General features: G+C 37.5%; 1 pseudogene; it reads right to left on the bottom strand.

The window, feature by feature from the left end:
* Positions 1–6,788: 6,788 nt before the first annotated feature.
* LOC149182873 (serine/threonine-protein kinase STY13-like) overlaps positions 6,789–23,672 on the bottom strand; it is a 36,118-nt pseudogene continuing 19,234 nt past the window's right edge.

Here is a 23,672-nt window from a genome sequence, read left to right on the forward strand (position 1 = left end):
ATCAATTGACACTTGAGGGGATTTAATATTTCCCCACCCTTTAATATTTTAGCCATGGTAACTAATTATGAGGGACTATGCACTAAAATAAATTTGACATAAGATTTTTACAAATTAAACCCTTAAAGGGGGAATGCCCATTTGGCTTAGACCCTCAAATTACATATCCAATTCTCTGACACAACATGATCTAGTAGACCAAGTGATTTGTAATAAAATAATTTATCTAACTAGCTTAAATTATTCCCAAATCACTTTTACATAAGCCTCGACTAGAACGTTAAGACTCACCTAAGACTCTGACAAAGAATTCCACCCTAGCTTTGGGGTGAGGTTAGAGGGAAAAACTTTGCCGCCATCTGTGTTTAGAAACACATATGAGTCAATGAGATGAAAATCCTCCAAGGATGAAATTTTTTCCAAAATAATAGGCTTAGTTAGGTTGTTACATACATATAAGGTCTTACTAGCATCATTTACATTACAAAATTGCATAATGGTTTTACAATGGCACATAATGTTGATGGCTGATGATTTGATCTTTTGAAGAAAAAATAAGTACATCTGCTTCCTTAGAAATTTGATAAAAAGTGTGCAATAGGGTGTTCTTTAAAATTGGCCATTGATTAGATATAAAAGATGTGTTCAATTCAAAGTAAAAAAGTCATCGATCATTCTCCAAAGATGGTCTATTGAGCCTATTTCGATTATATACTATATCTCTAAAAGATATTCCACCAGGCATGTTTTAAAGAAGTTACCCAACCCTGAAAGATAAAGGCCATTGACCTCTTCAAAAACTTAACCAAAACTTCATTAATCCACTTTCAAGCATAACCCTTGACCTTGGAAAAAAGGCCTTCAACATCATTTGAAGATTCACCCCAACTTCAAAGGAAGTGTTCAACCTTCTTCAAAGTACTAACCATAAAAAAGGGCCATCAATCTACTTCAAAAGATACAATTCAAAGTAAATAAAAACAAGATATAAGACCATTGTGCCTTTTTGAAGTTATACCCAACTTTGAAAATAAAAAGGAAAGTAGGGTATTGATTTTTCTTGTAAGACCCTGATCCCAATGTAAAACGCCTTCGAGTCCTATTTTAATGCTATATTTGACTTCAAAAATCATCAAAGAGTCCAAACTCAAATAAATAAGAGATCCTCGAATGGTACACAAGGGCCTAATAGAGAACAAAGGGGTATGGAGTGGTACTAGATATGGTATCAGTGATGCATGGTGAGTATATGGTTGGAAATGCAGAGTGGTGGATGTGACAAGAGTATAAATAACAATGCATAGTAATGGATGTGACAAGGGCATTGTGCACTTATCAGAAGTAACCCATTGAGTGGGATGTAGTACATTTTCAAATAAGTGAATGAAAGAAATGGATGTGGAGATGAAGGTAAAGTTATTGCTGCCAATGGAGAGAAGTAGAGGGTATTGGTGGTCCTTAGAAAAAGTTGTGCGTGTTAAGGAAAAGATGTATGTTTCTGGCTTCTTATGTTGGATTTGATTTGAGCATTTTTTTATGATTTTTTCATTGTTCCTATCTGATCACTGAAGATAATTTTATTGTGTAGGTGCTAACTTAAATCAACATAAATGCACACACACACAAAAAATGGACATGATTTTTTTCTCTTTTCTCTTTTTCATTTTTACTTTTTTTTTTCTTATGGTAATGGTGCCATTTCTATTTTTTTCACCAATATCTTGCTTTGGAGAGCCTACAAAATGTTTTCTTGAAAAATAAAAAACCCTTTTAATTGCAAACTTAAATCTACCTCCAAGGAAGTTTTCAACTAGAAGCCTATCTTAGATACCACATTAGTTTTTTCACTTGGGAATTTGATCCAGGTGGATATTGGTGCCCACCCACCAATTCCACTTGGACCCCCACCATTTCTTCTTTCATTTTTTTAGTTTCCTTAATTGTAGCACAATTTACTATTTTTAGCAGTTTTTCGAGTCCTAAACTTTCAGGCCAAGGAATGGGGGAATGTTGAGCTCAAATGCATTGTCTCCCACAACCTCGCTAATGGTGTAAGGACCATATCAGAGTGTTATGAGTTTATGATAGGCTCTGGTAAGGTGTTCCTTTTGCAAATGCAACCTGACTTTGTCACCCACCTGAAACTTGTGTGGCACCAGATGTTGATCATGTCGCTGCTTGTACTTGGCATTTGATTTCTCCAGAATGTCATGGACCTGCTAGTGAATATGTTGGATGTGCTCAATGAAGTCGTTTGCTTTATCTGTTTCGAACTGGACATGAGCCGAATCTGCGTGAGTAGCTGCAAATGGCATGCCCACATCAATGGGACATAGTGGCTAGAATCCCAAGCCCACCTCAAAAGGGATGTGGCCAATTGAGCTTTGCAGAGCTTGGTTGTAGCTGTGCTGAACATAGGGGATGCTCTCGTCCCATGTGCGTGGATTTTTTGAGTTGTACATGTGTAGAATCTGTATGATCATCTTGTTGACAACCTCTATCTGGCCATCAATTTGAGGATGAAAGGTTGTGGACTTAGTTAGTTTGGTGTCAAGCATCGACCAGAGACTAGACTAAAATGTACTGAGGAACCTATTGTCGTGCTCTGAGATGATAGACTGTGGGATCCCAAAGTGTACCCACACTTGTTCAAAGAAGAGTTTAGCAGTGGCTTCTACTGTGATATTCTTCTTGCAGGCTGTCATAATGGCCATCTTCGAGAACCTATCGATAACCACAAAAACACAGTCGTTTCCGTGCTTAGTGGAAGGAAGGCCTAACATGTAATCCATGGAGATGGATTCCCAAGGTCAACTAGGGGTAGGCAACGGGGTATAGAGGCCTTGCTTCTTGATGGTCGGTTTGGCAATGATGCAGGCAGTGCATGATCTAATGTACTTCCCGACATCCTGTCGAATATTCGACAAATAGAAATATTTCTGCAGTACTGCCACCATTTTCTCGACCCCGAAATTCCCAACAACCCAACTGTAGTGTGCTTCCAAAATCATCTTGGCACGCTCGCTTGAAGGAACACAAAGGTGACCTAGGTGGCATAACAGGGCATCCTGGAGGTGAAAATATGGAACATGCTGACCCTCCAAGAGTGTTTGGTATGTGTGGCTGAATTCTAGGTCGCTTTTGTGGAGAAGTGGCCAATCAGAAGTCTCGTGCCCACAAGAGTTGAGCATGGTGGTTAACGCCATGATCGGTGGTCGACTGAGGCAATCTGCAACATTATTGGTGCTACCCTTCTTATACTTGATATTCAAATGGAACTATTGCAGGTATGTGAAAGTTGAAATATTTCATTTCATGTTTGATATTCTTTGTTATATTTTGGTAATGGTTACAACTTTAGTGATGACAACTGTGATATATTGGATTTTGAAATTTTGAAACTTTAAGATTGATGAATCATGAGACTCAATACATTGTAACATGTAACTTGTGGAAATGTGGTTGATGAAGATAATAACTTTTAGATGATTAGTGTTACATGGTTTAATCCATGTTTTATGCTTTTTTTATCTGATCCATCATTCTACATGCTTTTTTTGGACATATATGCATCAAAATATATAAATATAAATATAAATATAAATATAAAAATACATACATACATACATACATACATACATACATACATACATACATACATACATACATACATACATATATATATATATATATATATATATATATATAATTCGCTCCTGACCCGGGAGCTTTTGAAAATGTCGCTTCTTTCTCCCAAGCAACCTTGGTTGCAATCCAATCACTACGCTAAGTAATTTCATGCTCGAGCCACCAAACTCAAACACTTTCTTAAGTGGATGAAATTATGTATGTAAAAGGAGCTCACCAAAGCATCTAATTGCACTAAATTAAATTCATATGCAATCCAAACAAAGCCTTTTCCACATCAGTGGGTTTCTAAAAAGATGGTTACCATCAAATAAGAAAGCAATTGCATCACTAAATTTAAAGATAGTGAAAAAAAATTGTCAGCCACTATAGGACCATGCTCAATCTAAAGGATTAAAAAGGGAGCATTAGATGGACATGCAAATGTGCCCGAATTTTGTATTGCATTGGTTAAAACCAGAGCATGAACAACTTTGTGACCAAGAGATGGAATTAGATGAGTTGGTAGTTGCCCCAATGGAGATGGAAAAGGGCATCCCCATGGAAATTTTGTAAGGCCATTTGGAAATTTGAAAACCCTAGCCTTCTTCAAGGTTATAAAGAACCCTTAGAAATGTGTTCTTTGGTATAGCATATCAATAAAGGATTGATTAAATTTATTCCCAAGTAAGGAACAAATCACAAGTTGGAGGCATATAACCATACTCATTGTGTCTTAGGAGATCTTGACCAAAGCTCTGGCCACGAAATTCAAACACATCCCACATGCCATCATAAAGCCAAAGAAAACCATTTGTGATCAATTTATCTTACATACTATTAATCTTTTCTACAAGGCAATGAAGTGCATTAGGTACCTAGGCCTTGATGCTTTATTTTTCAAGATTCATCCTTAAAAGGCCAGCCTATAATAAGAGTTTTGTGTTCCTTCATCATGGAAATGATCAAGACCTTGGGTTTCAGCCAACTCTCCAATAATGCGATAGAAACCCTTTTCTTGAAGGCAATAACTTATTTTCCCATTAATCAAGCCAAGTCCTAATAGGGTGGACTCTTTCAATTAATTAGGCAAGCTTTCCTTCTCACTTGAACTTTGCATGTAATAGTTGTTAAAGTTTTAGGCTACCTCCCGAAGAACATAATGGCCCATGCATTAATCAACAACATTCAACACCCAAAGCCCCGCTATAGTGTTCTTAAGGAATTTTTGCCCTTAGGGTTTTAAGAACATAAAAGAATATCGAACCAAATTACAACACTCTTTACAACTTTCCCAATGACAATAAAGATGCAATAATGAACATATAAACAACATCAATAGAATACACATCAATAGAATACACTAGTTTATAATTCTCACAAGTTACTCCTCAATGCAATTATAGTATTGGACACTTAGGAGCACTAGTATACCAAAGTTTTCATTTTAACCATCCACAATTCATGAGCATGAAACTATATCTCCATGCATATGGATTTTAAGCACAATCCTTCACTAATTCACATGCATATATAATTGTTAAATTACTAGCTATCCTGCTAGCCTACTAATCTATCCTGACCTTATAACCGGCTTCAAAAATCAGTCATCTTACTACCTCTTGGATGTGAATTATCCCTGGCTACCACAGACTCAACTTATTACCCATATTAGCCTCTTAATCCACGGGGTGTGAGCCGCTCCTCCAGCTACTTGAGACAATCCTTGTTGTCTACTTGGAAGGACCATGATAAGTTGAAGGGATTTGGTACCTTTGGAGAATGATTTGTAGGCCTGAAGGGGCCTCAGGGATATTCTATACAACTCCAAACCCTCGTGCAAATACTGTAACTAAACCCTAGAGAGGGTCCTCGTTGTTCCACATTGCTCTCGATGCCACCTAGTAGGCTAACTAATAAGTGGAAGAGGGACCACTATCCTAGAGTAATCTCTGCTTGGATTTAATGGTTCTCGCAGTTAAGATGAATAACTTGTTGCCTCAGACAATTCCCCTTCAGAGTTGGCTGCAAACCTAAATTTGAGTTTTGGTCTGTTTTTGGGAGGGATAGACTCGACTCCTCCTGTGGTAGACTCCTTACTTCAACATGCAATCATTCCCAAACTACCCTATCTGGTCCACAGAAAAGCACCTTTCCAAAACCCTTGGAAAGCCAAAAACAAGATATATGCCTCAGAAAACCTCCATCAAATGTTCTTGTTTGCCCCAATCAGATAAGAAACATCTCAAGGTATTATGTTGCAATCAAAAACCAGCCGAACACTCCTTTACCAAAAACCAAATGAAGAAACTGCCTAAGAGAATCACATCAAACAATTTAAGAGAAACAAAAAGATTAGCTAGGGTGGGATCATCACCACCAAAACTAATCAAGAGAAGAAGTGGTCTTGAAACACTCAGAGCCTTGACTCACAAAACAAAGATATCCAACCAATAATTGATGATCAAATTATTTCATCTCTCTTATTTATAGATTCCTTATTTCCTTATTTTAGTGAGGGGTTACAAGTTTTTCCCCAACTACCCCAAATTTACCAATGTTGGCAAAAAACATTGGATAATGGGTTTCCAATTTATCATTCACTATAGCCTACAGGGTTGGATAGGCTACTTCATCCCACCTTGGGCAATTAATCAATAGGGAACATTACAATCCCCCTTGCCCAACATTGCTTGTCCTCAAGCAATTGCAAGCTCGGCTGCTGCAAAATTTGTCCTCCAAACAACTCTTGAATGATGGAATATTCCGGTGGTGTATGGTGTGCATGATATATATCTGCTAATGTTTTATTTGAGCATTCATTGTAATAATCAATCACTATGTAAAGCTTTTTTTTCACGATTTAGATCTTCATGAAGCCTGTCTAATAATACAACTAGGAACTCTTGCGCATCATCTTGAGGATAACCTGCAAACTTGTACAGTTGTTCTTCAACATCAAAACTTGTAGCATTGGTGCACTCATCAAGAATCCCAAACGTAGTATTATCAAAAAATATGCGATACATGCCAAGCTTCTATTATTCACCCAAAGATAGAATATATTCCCCATTAGTAGAGGTATCTAGACCCCCTTCTTGTTCAAGAAGATAGATGAGTCTAATATTCTCTAAAATATTTCTTAAACGTGCATCCAGTATCTATGCAACATCATAGTCACCATCATCATTCTTTTCATCATACTCTTTCCACTCTCTAGATTTTGGCATGTGTTCATCTACAACTTTGGGTTTGGGATGATCTGTGGATGACACAATCTTCTTATGATTTGAGATTTTCCCATCGCTTTTCATCTCTTCTTCCACTTCCTTTGCCACCTGTATAATAACCTCAAGTGCTTCTTCACTTGGAAACCTATATGCAGGATCCCTTGCAATGTCATTATTCATTTCAGTCCTTTCCTTGCCTCCTAGATTTCCAAAACTTTCAGCAATGAAGGAAGAAATGATTACTAAAGTAGAAAGATCTCTCTTGGACTATATGGATAGGTTGGATGGATTTTTCTAGTCTTCCAATCTAACTCCTTAAGAGTACTGCAATCTTTAGAGGATTTTGGTGCACCATTGTTTTCATTGTTTTTGTTTTCATCTAAGGATTTGCTTGGAGCCGATAATGTAAGCACTATATTCGGCAATTCACTAGATTTTCTATCATTTAGAGGTAGGCTAGAACTTTCTCCAAGTTCCTCTCATAGAGCTTGGGTTACAAATAGTGTCCTTCACATGATCTCATGCTTTCATCTCATTTACCAAGATAAGGATTTGGTGTTACAATCATTTCCAAATCGGTTACTCCATTAGAGTTAGGTCTGATATATTCAGAATTTTTCAGGGCATCCTTAGCATCTAGATCTGGAACTACTTCCATTCTCTCTATTTTTTTAGTAATATTACTTATTGGCAAATTTTCAAAATCCCACAACTTGTCTTCGTATCCTAGTGTCCAATTTCAATGCTTTTAGAGTTTACTAGGAGACTGTGTTGAAAAATTGGTAGCTTTGGTCGGTATTTTCTTTGACTAAATCAAAGGAAAAATTAAGTATTTTCAATTTTTCCAAGTCAACCTGCCCCAAGGGATACACCTCTTCGCATAGACAAATCACTATAGATTGAGCCTATTAGCTCACCTCCAAGGTAGATTTTTGGATCTCAAGTACCTTTGTTCTATGCGAGCTCTGAGGCAACATTTCTTTGTGGAAAGATGCAAGTTTTGTGACATAGCTCGTTCGAGTTCTATGGCATCATCATATGTGAGTTATGTGGCAAGTATCTATGTGGTTCATGCAAAGTTTTGTGACAAGTATCTTTGTGGTTCATATGAAGTTCTATGGGAAGTATCCTTATGGTTCATGTGAAGATTTTGTGGTGCCTATCTTTGTATTAAAGCAAAGTTTTGTGGCAAGTATCTATGTACTAAAGCGAAGGATTGAGACATTGATTTTTCTATGGATTATGCAAGTTCCAAGTCTAAGGAAGACGCCGAAATTCTTCCCTATATTGCAAATACTAACTGTGGGCCAGTGTTGATTATTTCTCTCTCCTTTGACTACTTTTGTCTTGGGAAATATTAACATCAGAAATTGATGTTTGGATTGGAATATTTTGATGTACTTTTGATGAACTGAATTCTCTCTCATAAGGAAAGAATTGTTGGGTTTTTCAATGGCCACTGGCCTAATTTCTGGTGCTCTTGTCTTATTGTTTACTATGATCTCTATTGTTAATGGTCGAAATTTTTCATGTATAAATTCTTGATGATTGGAATGCTATAAAGAAGTCTAATTATATCATTGGAAGTAGTTATCAGTTTGAAAAATTGTACTAGTCTTGATTGAAAATCAACAAATTGATGCCAATGTTAACATCCTCAATGTCACATCCATTGAATTTCTCACCAATCTACTTCAAAGACTCTCAAGTCCTATTATTTATTGGTTGGCCCTTTAGATGGTGATAACTCTTCTTAAATTCAAGAGTGCAACACTAGGGTGCAAGGGAGCGCCCCTCCTTCCCCCCACCCTACCCCGCTCTAGATGCATGCTCGGAATAGAAGTGCTTAGGGAGCAACCCGGGGAGTGCACTCCGAAATAGCTCTCATTTGGGAGCGATTTTCAAGAGCGCGCTCCCACTAAAAAAAATTGCTCCCTAGTAGATTTCTTTTTTTTTTCTTCACAAAAAAAAATCGCTCTATTGTTCAATGCTAGTGAGAAGGAAAAGGGTTGGAACAACAAATTTTACATGCTCCCATTATAAAACAACCTACACTAGTTCATATACTTGTGTAAGAAAGCATCTCGACAAGATTACACCATGTGATGAAAATAAGATTGTATGAGTCAAAAATTGTGATCAAGTGCTAGCAAAAGATAGGAATAAATACAGAATAATACCCGATCACAATACAATTCCCTCATATAAACCAAGGGTTGCCTTCTAGGGAAAAAACACTAAATTATCATAACTTCTACTATTAGATATTCCACCTAATGAACAATCCACACTAACTACAAAATTACAATATTTTACAAGGCAATTTTCTCAAAAAAATCTTTTCGGGGGTATTGCCCTCGAACCCCCGTCGGGGCGAGATCAAAAGATTGATGTCAACCCCCCTGCAAGAGTAGTGGGGAGGGAAAGTCCCCCCCATTAAATAATAAGATCAAAACATGACCGAAACAAGACCTCTAAATCAGGGAGAAAATTAGGCTCCACCGCAGCTACCCCAAATTTACCAATGTTGCCCCAAAACATTGGATAATGGGTTTCCCCCTTTATCATTGACTATAACCTACGAGATTGGGTGGGATAATTCATCCTACCTAGGGAAATTAATCAATAGGGAACATTACAGTCCCCCCTTCCCGACATTGCTTGTCCTCGAATAATTGCAAGTTCGGGTGCTGCAAAATTTGTCCTCCAAACAACTCTTGAATGATGGAATCTTCTTCTCGTGTTGTATGGTGTACATGATATATATATATATATATATATATATATATATATATATATATATATATATATATATATATATATATATCTATATATATATATATATATATATATGCTAATGTTTTATTTGAGCATTTATTATCATCATTAGTTATTGCGTAAAGCTTGTATGCTAATGTTTTATTTGAGCATTTATTATCATCATTGGTTATTGTGTAAAGCTTGTTTTTCACGCGATTTAGGTCTTCATGAAGCCCATCCAATAATACAACTAGGAACTCTTATGCATCCTCTTGATGATAACCTTCAAATGTGTACAGTTGTTCTTCAACATCAATACTTGTAGCATTGGTGCACTCATCAAGAATTCCAAACTTGGGTTATGAAAAAATAAGAGAGCCATGTCAAGCCTCTATTGTTCATCCACAGATAGCATATCTTCCCCATTAGTAGAGGTATCCCAAACCACTTCTCGTTCAAGAAGATAGATAAGTATAATATTCTCTAAAATACTTCGTATTTGTGCATCTAGTATCTCTGTAGCATCACAGTCACCGTTGTTATTGTTTTCATCATACTCCTTCCACTCTCTGGGTTTTGGCGTGTGTTCATTTGCAACTTTGGATTCCAGATGATATGTGGATGACACAATATTCTAATGATTTGAGATTTTCCATCGCTTTCCTACTCTTGTTCCACTTCCTTTGCCAACCTGTATAGCAACCTCAAGTGCATCTTCACCTAGAAACCTATAAGCGATCTCCCCCGTAATTTCATTATTCATTTCAATCCTTTCCTCACCTCCTAGATTTCCATACCTTTCAGCAATGGAGGAATAAATGGTTAATGAAGTAGCAACATCGCTCTTGGACTGTATGGATAGGTTGGATGGATTTTTCTTGTCTTCTAATCCAATCTCCCTAAGAGTATTGCAACCTTTAGAGGAGTCTGTTGCAAAAATATTTTCATTGTTTATGTTTTCATCTAAGGATTTGCTTGGAGCCAAGGATGTAAGAACTGTATTTGGTGATTCACAATATTTTCTATCATTTAGAGGCAGGCCAAAAATTTCTTCGAGTTGTTGATTTTTGTAGCTTGGGGGGTACTCCACATCCCTGGGCATTGGGCTTGTGTGTGTTGAGAAATCTAGGGGTAGCAACATAGGATGATTTCTCTTGCTTTGATAATTTTTTGTGGTATATTTTTACTTCACTTATTTAGTTTCTTCTTTCATTTATTTATTGTTAGTGTTTTCTTCATGAAACAACTACCAAACCATAAAGAACAATAAGACAAAGGACACAAGATATAGGCAATCAGCCAGGGCCAAACCTCTCCAATTGAGAGGAAAACCCACAAGAATTCTTATCTTCTTATAGACCTTCAATTTACAAATTCCAAGACCTAGACCCTTAACCAAGACCCCTCCAAGACCAAGTTTATGCCTCTCCTTGATGAGATTCTCTTTCACAAAGTCAACTTTTAGTCAATATTCCTTCCAGTAGTAGCAGCTACTTCTTCGACCTCTTTTTCGACCCCTGCAACTTCTAACTGCAATTTTCGATCACTACAGAAACCCTAGTTTCTGCACGTGTGGGAGAAAGATGGAGGTTTTACCTTTTTCTCTTCTTCGCTTGGATAGAGGCTCCTTCTTTTGCAATTCAGCTTGCAATATGAGTTGCCTTATCACTTGTTTTAGGCCTCCTTGGATGACTGCAATAATTTGGCTTCTGCTGCAACAAATGGTACCCTATCTTCTTTGCACGTGTGAGTAGCTTCAGCCCAAAACAAACTTCAAATTTTCGAATTCTTCTTCTAGAGTTTTTCTCTTCCTTCGCTGGCTTTTAGGTCACCTTTTCTTCCTTTGATCAAACTTGTTATTGCTTGGAATGAATATCTCCTTGAGTGAGGCGGAGTCCTCCTTTTTATAGTCTTCTTGTGGTCCCATAATAGGCCAACATGTCCTTCTAAGTAGGCTGACATGTCTAGCTCTTTTGAAGATCAACTTGAAGCTTACATCTTGGCTTGGTCTTGGAGGGTCATTTGACTCTATTTGACTAAAAATTCCTTTTACAATATGTAACATGTCCCAAATAGGTCATTCATACATGACAATAACTTAATGACTTGTAGACTCAATGACAAGCCCTAGAAGCTCACAATGGGAGCTTGACCTAAAAATAAATTTCCTTGAACATGAAACTCATGCCTCAAGAACAACAATAATAAATTTGTTTTTCTCATTACATCGACTACATAAAATCATGATTACATGTGCCATTATGAAGACCAAACCTAGTTACATATTTCAATAGTGTGAGTTGGCACCACAAAAACTATTTGTGGGCAAAGTACCCAAGCAGTGGGTTTTGCACCAAAATTTTGTGGGCACAAAACTAGGATTTATTTTAATGATTGGACCCTTGTAACATGTGTGGCACCCTTAATGGAGTAAGGGGCTACTAAGGCAACCAAGGGTGGCATTCTCAAGTGAGCGAAAATAATTTTTTATTTATGTGCAGTGGGCTTGTGACAAGAATACAAGTCGGTTGGCTTGTAGAAATTCCCTAGAAAGGGCTAGTCATTGCATCCTTTAGAAACATATAAATAAAGAAAAGTGAGACTTCATTTGGCACATCACAATTGCAAATATCATAAGGTGAAGGACAGATAAGGGAGCCACAACCTAGAGGAGTCTTGCCAAGAGAAGAAAGGACAAAATCTGAAGTATCTTTTCTATGTTTGGGAGGCCAAGATGGGAAGAGGGTAGGCCGAAGTGTTTGAGGAAAAATCTAGGCAGGTTTGTTGTGCATGTTTATTGTGTTCTTTCTCTATTCAAGCCACAGGTTGCTCTATGTTATTGCAGGTGGACAAATCACCTTTTTGGGAGGGTTGAGAGGCATAGAAAGTGGCTAAAACTTGGTCGTAATCACATAGAACAACAACACATGTGTAGGAGCCTTGAAGTGGAGGAATTGCGCAGTTGTATAGGGGGTTTTGGGGCAGAGTATTAGCACTAACGTGGACTAGCTGAAGCCCTAACTAGAGCCAGAAAAAAAAACTCAGAGTACAGTGCACAAGCCAATAGATTTCAAGGGCAGAAATCATCATCCAAACAGAGGTATGTTGTGTCCTTCCAAGATTGATGTTTGTTATGTGATGGTCCAGATTGGGATAGATTTGGTGGCAACTTAAGAATAGATTGGAGGATTGTTATTAGTTGTCATATTATGCCCTAAAGTACAACATTTGTGAAGGAGTACAAGTCTATAAGGAGGGCATAAATATTGGAGCCTAAGGTGCTTAACTTTGAAGGACTAAAAGGGTAGCCAAGAGGGCTAGTGAACCAGCCCTAGTTCATTGTGTTGAGAAGGAAATTTTTAGTGGAAAGTGGGAAGCCTCCAATGCCTTAAGATCTGTCAACAATGAGCAACAGTGTGACAAAAGTGGGCAACATAATAGAAGACCCTAAGTGTTGTAGACCTTGAAGGGCAAAGGAGCAGCTAAAGGGCAGAGTTGTTTGGGCCTATGTTCAGTGACCTAAAGGAGTTAACTTGACTGATAGAGGCAGATTGAGGAGTTGCAAAAAGGGAAAGCAAAGGATCGCCAAAAGTGTTTAGGGTAAATGAATGAAAGGAGCTGAGGAGCGCGCTACATCAACAAGTAGGTCAGTTGTACTTTGTTCAGGGAAGAGCGGTTATCATAGTTGTTGTTGATACCTAGCCATAGTTATCTTGTATCAAGTGCCATTATCCCTGGTACAAGAGCCCGAAACTGTTGTATTAAATATTGCTAATATAACAAAGTTGGGTTGAAAAATTGTGCCTTGAGTATGAGTTGATTCATTGTTATTGTTTTCCACTATGGAAAGTAGTATTGTTGTGGCATTTAAGTGTGTTTGTGTTTGAGATTTTATGACCGAAACCAGATTCTTGTGTGCCATGGAAATTCAACACAAGTCTCCTCTCACAGGGCTTGGGTTCCAACCAATGACCTTCACTTGATCTCACGCTTTCATCTGATTGACCAAGATCAGAATTCGTTCCAAATTGGCCGCTCCATCAGAGCTAGGGCTGATATATTCAAAATTTTCCAAGACATCCTTGGCATCTGGATCTGGAACTACTTTTGTTCTCACTGGTTCTTCAGTAAATAACTAATTGGTGAATTTTCAATATCTATCAAACCACTTGTCTATGTATCTTAGTGTCTAATTTCAATGCTTTTAGAGTTCGCTATGAGACTGATGCAAGCGCTAGCATCCTTAATGCCACATCCGTTGAATTTCTCACTAGTTTGCTTCAAAGACTCTCGAGCCCTATTATATATTAGTTGCCCCCCTAGATTATGATAACACTTCTTAAGTTCAAGAGTGCAACACTTAATGGAACTAAAACAAATATGTGACTCTAATGAATGTCATTCTGTAGTGATCTAGGGCTTCTTAAGTAGCTAGGGTTTTGATCATTCTTTCTTGTTAGTAGTATTGTAGACATGCAGATAAAATTTCCACTAAGCAATGTTATTCAATAAACCATTTGATACAAACTGCAACTAAATCATTCAACCATTAAACAACTTGATACAACCCAATTTCAACGATCCAGCCCAATTGGAATCTATCCCAATTCAATTATTATTTCAACCGAATGATATTTAATAATTCAAATGTACCCTATATCTTATCAGATTAAGCTAAAATCCCTAGCTAGACATAGATCTGAACCTTTATTATAGGGTTGTACGAGAGTTTGAGAGTCCAAATAAGCTCAGGAATGTAATCAAACCCTTATCTACTTCAGTACTCCTTCAAAAGTCAGTCCCGCATCTGCGGCGTTAACCCCGAAAAACTTGAAACTGTTTCTAATATTCATTTATGCTCAGCAAATTCTCAGATTGTTGTTCATGCTCAGTTCGATGACCTCAGAGAGGCTTCATCCACACTTTGACCACAAAAGATTAATGGGAAGCTGACGTTAACCGAGAGATGCTCTGCCATATTTCAATTTAGTTTCTCTTTACCACAAGAAGGTTGTGCAAGGGTTTGATCACATGGGACTTCGATATGAACTGGATTATTAGGCTCAGTATTGAAAGCTTCACTCTGTCTTAGAAAGAATCTGCTTAGCTTAAAAATTTCTCTTTGTCCAGAAATAGCCTCAGAGACAACTCAAATTTCCTTGGAAACTTAATGGAAAATTTAGATGGTTGCAGGAAGGATGCCAAAGGATCTGTCCAAGATAACCTTGCATAAATTCGGCCTCAGAGATACATAAAAAATGGCATTCAATCGTAGATGAGGCTTTGGCCTTCTCATATGACTCACTCGCAAGTATTAAGGTTAAGGAAAATCACTATTAATCGTTGCCACTTTACATTTTCTAACATGAAGTTGGTCACAGACCTAAAAGTCTGAGTTTCGGTCTATTTTGGGGAGGGACAGTCCAGCTCCTCCTATGGTAGACTCCTTACTTCAACATAGTCACAATCATTCTCGGACAACCCTATCCAAGCCACATAAAAGTACCCTTCCAAAACCCTTGCTCCTCCTATGGTAGACTCCTTACTTCAACACAGTCGCAATCATTCTCGGAAAACCCTATCCAAGCCACAGAAAAGTACCCTTCCAAAACCCTTGGATCATTGCAGACAATATATAGGCCTCAGACAGCCTCCATGGAATGTTCTTTCTCGTCCCAATCAGATGAGATATGTCTCAAGGTGTTATATTGCAATGGATAACCCACTGAATTCTCCTTTGCCAAAAACCAAATGAAGAAACTACCTTAGAGAATTACGTCAAACAGTTTAAGAGAAATACAAAGATTAGTTAGGGTAGGATCACCACCACCAAAACTAATTAAGATAAGTGGGGGTCTTAAAACCCGAAGAGCCTCAACTCACAAAACAAAAATATCTAACCAGTCAATGATGATCAAATGATTTCATCTCTCTTATTTATAGATTCCTTATTGGGGCTCTTCTCTTTATTTTTGTGGGGGGTTACAAGCTAAGTCACATGACAAGAGGACACGAGACATGGAGGACACGTAAATATGAGTATTTGACATGAGACACAGGGACCCCGAAAATAGGAGACGAGGGACACATTATATATATATATATATATATATATATATATATATATATAATATTGAAATATAGTGCCTAATCCATATAGATATGAATCATGATGATATCTATTTAGTATTTAGTATACACTATTTACTATTTAGTAATTTACTAGTTTGTCTATTAATTTACTACATAAGTGATGTTCACAGTTCAATGTTCATTGTTCATGTTATAACTTTTGTTATTAACTTCAAATAGGTTCGATCATGTTCAAAATTCACATAAGGTAGTTTATAAATTATAAATTTATGTGTGTTCAAACTTCACTGTTGACCAGAGCATTAATCGAGTTTTCCCTCCCTTTAGACCTCAAAGTTGTAGTGAGTAGTGAGCACATGATGGGGAGTTGGGCTTTTTATTTCAATAAACGATCTATACATGGTCACTGGTGTATAATAAAGTTAAGTTCCATAGGCTATAACACAAGTTACAGGAAATTTAAGTGCTCCAAACTCTCAACAAAGCATGTGAACACTCATCTCTTGCATCTCTAGGTCCAGGTCGATGTGAAGTTGTGAATTGTGAGCATTGCGCTCGAATTTGATGGAATTCCTCACACTATGCAACAAATTTGATTTCGACAGTGATCAAACTGGAATTTGACGATGAACAATGACAAAAAAAAACCATGTTGCAGGTTTTAAATGTCACTTTTCATGTGACAGGTGTCCTAAAAGCCAAAAATGTCAGGGCATGTTTTCGCCACGTCCAAAACACGTGTCTCGATGGGAGGACATGAAGGAAAACGTCTTTGACACGATTTAGGGCACATGAAATACATGACACGAGACCCTGAGGGACGTGTCCTGTGACTTAGGTTACAAGTTTAGCCCCAATTTTGACTTCCTTCTCGAGTTTTGCCTCGGCTACCCCAAATTTACCCAATGTTGCCCCAAAACATTGGATAATGGCTTCCCCCTTATCATTGACTATAGCTTATGGGGTTGGATAAGCTACTCTGTCCTACCCTGGGCACTTAATCAATAGGGAACATTAGACCAACTTGAACAAATGGTTAATGGCCATTTTATTGATAATTCTTTCTTGACCATTTTGAAAGCAAATGCTTGATGGGCAACATGATGGATTTCCTATGAATTATTGTGAAGCCTCAAGTTCCAAAATCCAAAAGGAAAAAACACAATGCTTCCTACAAAGCCATAATCATATCCATGAATGGATTTTGACTCTAGGGTGGTCTTGTAGATACAACATGGCCTAGCTTTCAAAATTATAGAGATCCTCTTTACCCTTCAAGCCTCTCCCAAAAAGCTACAAGATAAAGTGGTTCAAAAAATGGAGAAGAAGATAGGGAATTGGATCAAAAGGCAATATCTTTGCCTACCAAATTCCAATCTACAACAAAGTAATGGATGCCACTCATGTTTATCATTCCTTTTGATAGGTCCCCTCTCTAAGTGCTAACTAGAGAAAAGCTAAATTCCTCATCAATTTCTATTCGGCTAACTTTGATGAAGACAAAATTTCACAAAATAAATTGGAATCGATGGTCTTTCTAGGGATTGGGAGAATTGGGGATAGTAAACACACATACCTAAGCTCTAGCCCTATGTGCAAAAAAATCAGTATTATTATAGTTGATGGTAATGAAACTTGGAAGGTAGGAACTACATAGTAGTGAGAGATCCCCTAGGGAAAATTTCTTCAAGAAATCTTAATTTGAAAACTCTTTTCAGCACTCCTACTCATGTGGAAATCAAAGGCAACTTTGTGTCCAAGTGTGCTTGGAACACATGGAAGGTTGTTAAACCAAAATTCAAATTTGAAGAGGGGCCCCTCAAATTAGGCATGTATTTCAATTATCAAACGATCTAGTGGCCCAAAAAGTTGCATTACAATAGTATTATCACATGATTTGGTGGTCTACTATGTTGCATTATAATGGTAAACCTATGGAAGAAATGGCATAATTTATTGCCAAGCACTTGTACAAGTAAGGCATTCAAAAAAAAGATGTGTTTGACCCAAAGGCTAGAGATTGGAGGTCATGGCTAGCTTTGAAGGAGGAATTCAAACTCAACATATATGGTAGATTGATTTTGAGGAGAGCTAAGAGAGACTTGTTCCTAATAATCTCCTCATCAAAAATGGTGCTTTAAGCATTTGTTTCCTAAAGGTGTGATTAGCGCTAGAACCATTGTAAAACATTTAAGGAATATATGCCTATTATGGTTATAGATGCCTCTAGCCTAAGCCCATCCTTGACGTGAGGCTCAATAAGCTATGGAGACTCAATTCCAAGCGAAAAAATTGGTTGTTTCAACTGTAAACAATTTACAAACCTTTCATTGAGATGAAAAAGGGTATCTTTGCATGGTCTCTCACCCTAGGAGGTTTGGCCCTAGGAGATAGTAATGTTCTAAAACCTAGAACCAACATTGACCAAGGGTCAAACTATACCAAAATCAAAATTAGTTGAGGGTTGACCAAACCAACCAATGAATCGGTTTCTAAACTATTTTATTAAGAAATACCCAAAATACAAATACACGCACACATGACGGTCAAGGGATGAGCAAACCAAAACGAGAACTAGCCAACGAATAAGTTTCTAAACTAGTGTACAAAAAAATACATAAAATATGAACAAACACACACACACACACACACACACACACACACACACACACACATATCTATATATATATATATATATATATATATATATATATATATATATATATATATATATATATATATATATATCTATATCTATATCTATATCTATCTATATATATATATATATATATATATATATCTATATCTATATCTATATCTATATCTATATCTATATATATATCTATATATATATATATATATATATATATATATATATATATATATATATATATATATATATATATATATATATATCAAAACCATTAGGTACCATTTATGAATATACATGGGGTATTATTATATAGCATAACTTGGGATTTGGGAGAAGTGGGGCACTATTTTTTAAATTTTTTTGGAAAGGCATAATAAGATTGTATCATTCAAACCGAATTTTGAATAGGTCAATTTGATTCACACAATGATCTAGGTCCCCAAGTGAACCAGTCAAACCAGCCAATTCCACTCCTAGTCAGACTAATTTTTAAAACACTGGGCCATAGACTACAGTACTTGGGAGTAACTCGAGCCAAGTGCCTGATCTATGCATGAAAAGAGACAACGAAACATCCCTTTTTGTTCTATGGTTTTGATCAATCAGCCTAGAATTGGGTTTATAGGTTCTATAGTCAATTACTTCCCATCTTACCTAGAACAGGTTGAGAAATCTAGGGCATCAAGATAAGGTGATTTCTCTATTAAAGATAACTACTTGTGAATTATTTTTACTTCAACAGATTAGGATCTTTCTTTAGTTACATTATTATAGTGTTATTCTTCATCAAACAACTACCAAAGCATAAACAATAAAGAGACAAGAGACACAAAATGTAGGCTATCAGCCACGGCAAAAACCTCTCCCACTTGGGAGGAAAACCCAAACGAATTCTTCTTCTTATACAGAATTCAATTGATGAATACCAAGACCAAGACCAAGACTAAGACCCTTGGCCTATTTCCTCTCCAAGACCAATTCACAAACCTTCCTTGATGAGATCCTTCTTGAATAAAACTTATTGCTCTTTCCTCCTCCTTTGTTCAATGCAAGTCAAACTATCTGCACTTCTGAAATTTCAGTGTCCTTCCACAGATCTACAGTCTATACTTCTGTAGTTTCACACATGTGAGGAGTGAGAATGAACTTGGAGATGCCTTCCTTCCTTCACTATTCTTGAGGACTCTTCTAGGTGAATTCGGCTAGTAGTGGAGCTGATGAGGAAACCCTTTTGGCGACCTTTTTCTTGGACTGATATACTACTGCAGAAACCCTAGTTTTTTGCCACACATGTGAAGATATTAGCCCAAAGACAATGCCAAACAACTCGATCTCCTTTGCTTCTTCTCATTGATTATGGGGTTGATTTCCTTGCGAACTTCACACTTATTTTGTCACTTCAGAGCTTGACCAAAATTCTTCCTTCTGAAATGAGGCGGAGCTACCTATTTACAGTGGTTGCCCATGAAAATAAGCCAACATGAGTTCTATGTGAGCTGACACGTCCTTTGATGTAGATCCTTTACTCCATCTTGAAGTCGAGTTGATGGAGGCATTTGTGCTTGGTCTTGGAGGGCCTTTTTATTCTTTTAATGACTCACACAAATTTGTAACATGCCCAAGAAGGGTCCTTCACATACGACATTGAACTTCTATGTGAGTTGACATGTCCTTTGATGTAGATCCTTTACTCCATCTTGAAGCTGACTTGATGGAGGTGTTTGAGCTTGGTCTTGGAGGGCCTTTTTGTTCTTTTAATGACATACAAATTTGTAACATGCCCAAGAAGGGTCCTTCATACATGACATTGACTCAATTTCACTTTATGACCAATCCTAAGGGCTCACAATGGGAGCCTTACCTAAAAATAAAATTCCTTGCTCATGAAACCCATGAGACAAGCATTACAATAATAATTTTATTTTTCTTCTTTGCATCAATTACATAAAATCACAATTACACATGTCATTATGAAGACCGAACCTAGTTACACTTTTCAACACTCCCTCTTAACTAGGGAGGTATTCATAATCTATACAAGGTACTTAGACATTCTCAATCTGAAGAATTCTCATAAGAAGAGTCAGATTGGTAACCCATCTATTTAGCATCATATCAACCAGCATTGTCACATAGCAAGGCCTTGACTAACAGATTTATCTCTCCACAAGATCATAGCACAATGCTGGTGGGACTAATGATGTATAGACACCCTCCTCATTGTCTCTCTCGGAACATACTCCACCCGGGTTCTCAAAGTGTGTTCCACCAGGACTATTCTTATCTTGAATTCCCAGTCCTCAAATAATATTGGTCCTCTACAACTGCTCTTATCTTGGATGCCCTAACTCATCCTCAAAGAGTATCGGATGCCAAATGTTTACCCAATCCTCCATTCTGTCTTCCCGAGTAAAGATAAGAATGATGTGTCTATCTCTCCCTATTAATTAGGGAGGACATACCTATTCCAATGGAGGAATGAGGAATGTACCTAAGCTCCCTCTTGGCTTAGGAATTTGCTTCCAAGTTTCTACCAATTAAGAAACTTGTTTCCAGGATCCCTCTTAATTATGGACCTACAACAACTCCTCAAGTGGAGATAATGCGACAACCAACTGTTGGAATAATCCTCCTCAAGATGTCATGAACTTATCCTCTTTATTCACGGGTCTTCATATTTTGGGACTTCTTCGTAGGGAATAGACCATCCATCACTTTCATGCATGAGTTAGTGATGTCATTATTCCTTTCATTGGAAAGTGATCCAACAATTCCTGTTTGGCTTCCTTCATGGCATGCTACCTTCTACATGCCATGTTTCCTTAAGGATCGTTCATCATACTACATGGACATCAGGGGTGGAAGATATCCATAGCTCTTCCCTTAGTAGCCCTGCATAAGCCCATCCAGATATTTGTTCACAAATAAGAAATGAACACTAAATCAAAATCACCTTTGTGATGGTATTTCATCATGACACCTTTTAGTTTGCATCAGCATCATGCATATGCATTTGACACATCTCCAAAAGATATATACTGTCAAGGGTCTCTTTTATCTTTTAGACTTCATCAGAGTCTTCATATCTTTCATGGAGATATCCTCGTCAAATCTTCTAGTCCTTAGATGTTGATTACCTTCTACATGGTTGCATATTCCACGATCTCTTTCCTTCTCACTTCACACATTCCCATGAACTTCCAATCAAATTTCTTCCAATTGTTGTCAACCACCTCATATTGCATATGTGGACATATTATTTTGATTTCATCTAGACAATGTGTGACTCATGCCTTCCGGCATCCTTTCAGAGGAGCATATCCCTTTCTTTTGATCATGCTCTCAAAGTAGAGCATTCATCAATGTTATGTGCAACCATATGACATGACTCTAAAATATCGAATACAAGCATACATACCTCATTTTCCTTTAGGTCATCTTAGACTTCCTTGCAGCTTTCTTGATTGAAAGAACTTCAATCCCTTGTTCTGATTCACCTATTTTGATATCATGCCATCAACCCATCAATTACACAAGTTGGAATTCCTAATGAAACACTTGCTTCCCCTCTTGATCGGTGAACCTTCCGATGAAGATTCCATTAAAGAATCTTGGGGATATCGATGTTGATTTGGGGTAGCATCGAATGTGCTCTAGCCACAAAATTTGGTGGAGAGGTTGGGGCACATGAGATCTCCAATACCCAGAAAGGGTTTGGGCAGATTCTAAACAGTTCAGGAGATATTAAAATAATTAATATTTTTAATGGAGTCCTTAAGTCTAAACTTAGGGAAATTAAAATATTAATGTGAATTAATATGAAACTGTGTTAGAATGGTCCAAAAGACATGGATCAAGCCAGATCTAATCTTAGCTGTTTATTAGAGACTTAATCTAGGTCGTTGATATGTCAACGAGAAAAGTATAAGAGGAGGCTTGAGGGTCACTTGGAGAACGCACCAGATGATCAATGATTCTATTCTCTAGAGCGGGGTTTGCTAAGAGAGATAGAATCAGTGATCAGGAGAGCAGCTAAGGGACATTGAGTAAAGGGAAATAGAGAAGGCAGAGATTGTGCTGGGAGAGCAACGCATCAACCAAGGAGGGTGATGCAGAGCCAGCAAGGGCTCACGTAGAGGCAGCCAAGTGCTGCATAGAGCACCAGAGAGGCCAGCGCAGCTGACGCAGAGGCTCCCAGAGTTTACGCAGGGCCTCTTGGGGCTGACGCAGGGCCAGCGTGAGACAGAGAGGGGTTGACACATTCCAGTTTTGGAATATGCTTGGGTTGCAAAGCAGTTTTGTGCTAAGGAGCTGCCGAAAGGGTTTTCCGAGGTTTTAGCCAGGAGATTTCTCTCAGCCTGTGAGGTATAGCTGCTAAGGAAATTCTCTGTTGGGTAGGCCAATTTCGGCACCCAGATTGTACTATGATATTGCTTAATAAGAAAACCCTCAGATAGCTACACCGGTTTTCCCACATTGGGTTTTCCGGGGACATTGGTCCAAAAATAATGGTGTCATGTGGTGTGTTTGTTCTTGTTTCTTTTAGTTGCTGATCTGTAATATGTTGACCATGCACTGGTGTTTATTTCCAATATATACTTTGTAAATAACTTGTTAAAGAAAAATAACAAGTAGGTAGGAATAAATCAGAAAAAGTGCATGGAGGGTTTCTAAACTAAGTAAACTTAGAAACTTCAACACTCGAGTATCCCCATCCAGCAAATGTTTCTTTTTTAATGATGTACGATGAACCTTGTCCTGGATGACTTTTTCCCTTTTTCCCATAAGTGCCACTTATGCTTTTAATGAGGTTATCAAGAGCTACATCCTTCCATAGACCTAATTCAACTATCATTCATGCTTCCCTATGATGATGTCATGAGCTCTTGCTTCTAATGCCTTTATGATGCCATGATGCATCCTATCATGCTCTTCTAATGATCCCTATCATGATAGTTATACTTTGCAACTGAAAAGAAACTTGAAAAGAACTAGGTGACGAAGACTATCTCAATCATAATAGAGATCTTTTACTTCCTCTTTCTTAGACTTCTTCTTTTCAGCTTCCTCTACTTCTTCAGTGATATGGGCTTCTTCTCTTCCTCTTTTGTTATTGGCCTTCTTGATCTTAGGACAACCTCCCTTGTAATGCCCATATTCTTGACATTCATAGCATTGAATCTTAGCCATGTTCTTCTTCTTTTTCTGAGGACCAAACTTTCCAAACTTTTCCTTTATTTTTGTCATTGTAGCATCTGCTTGATTTTGCTCACTAATCCTACATCAGATTTTTCCTTTAGCCTGGATTC

This window comes from Pinus tabuliformis, chromosome 3_2, assembly GCF_031772625.1.
Source record: "Pinus tabuliformis cultivar Carrire ecotype Pingquan chromosome 3_2, CPIR1, whole genome shotgun sequence".
Lineage (NCBI taxonomy): Eukaryota > Viridiplantae > Streptophyta > Pinopsida > Pinales > Pinaceae > Pinus > Pinus tabuliformis.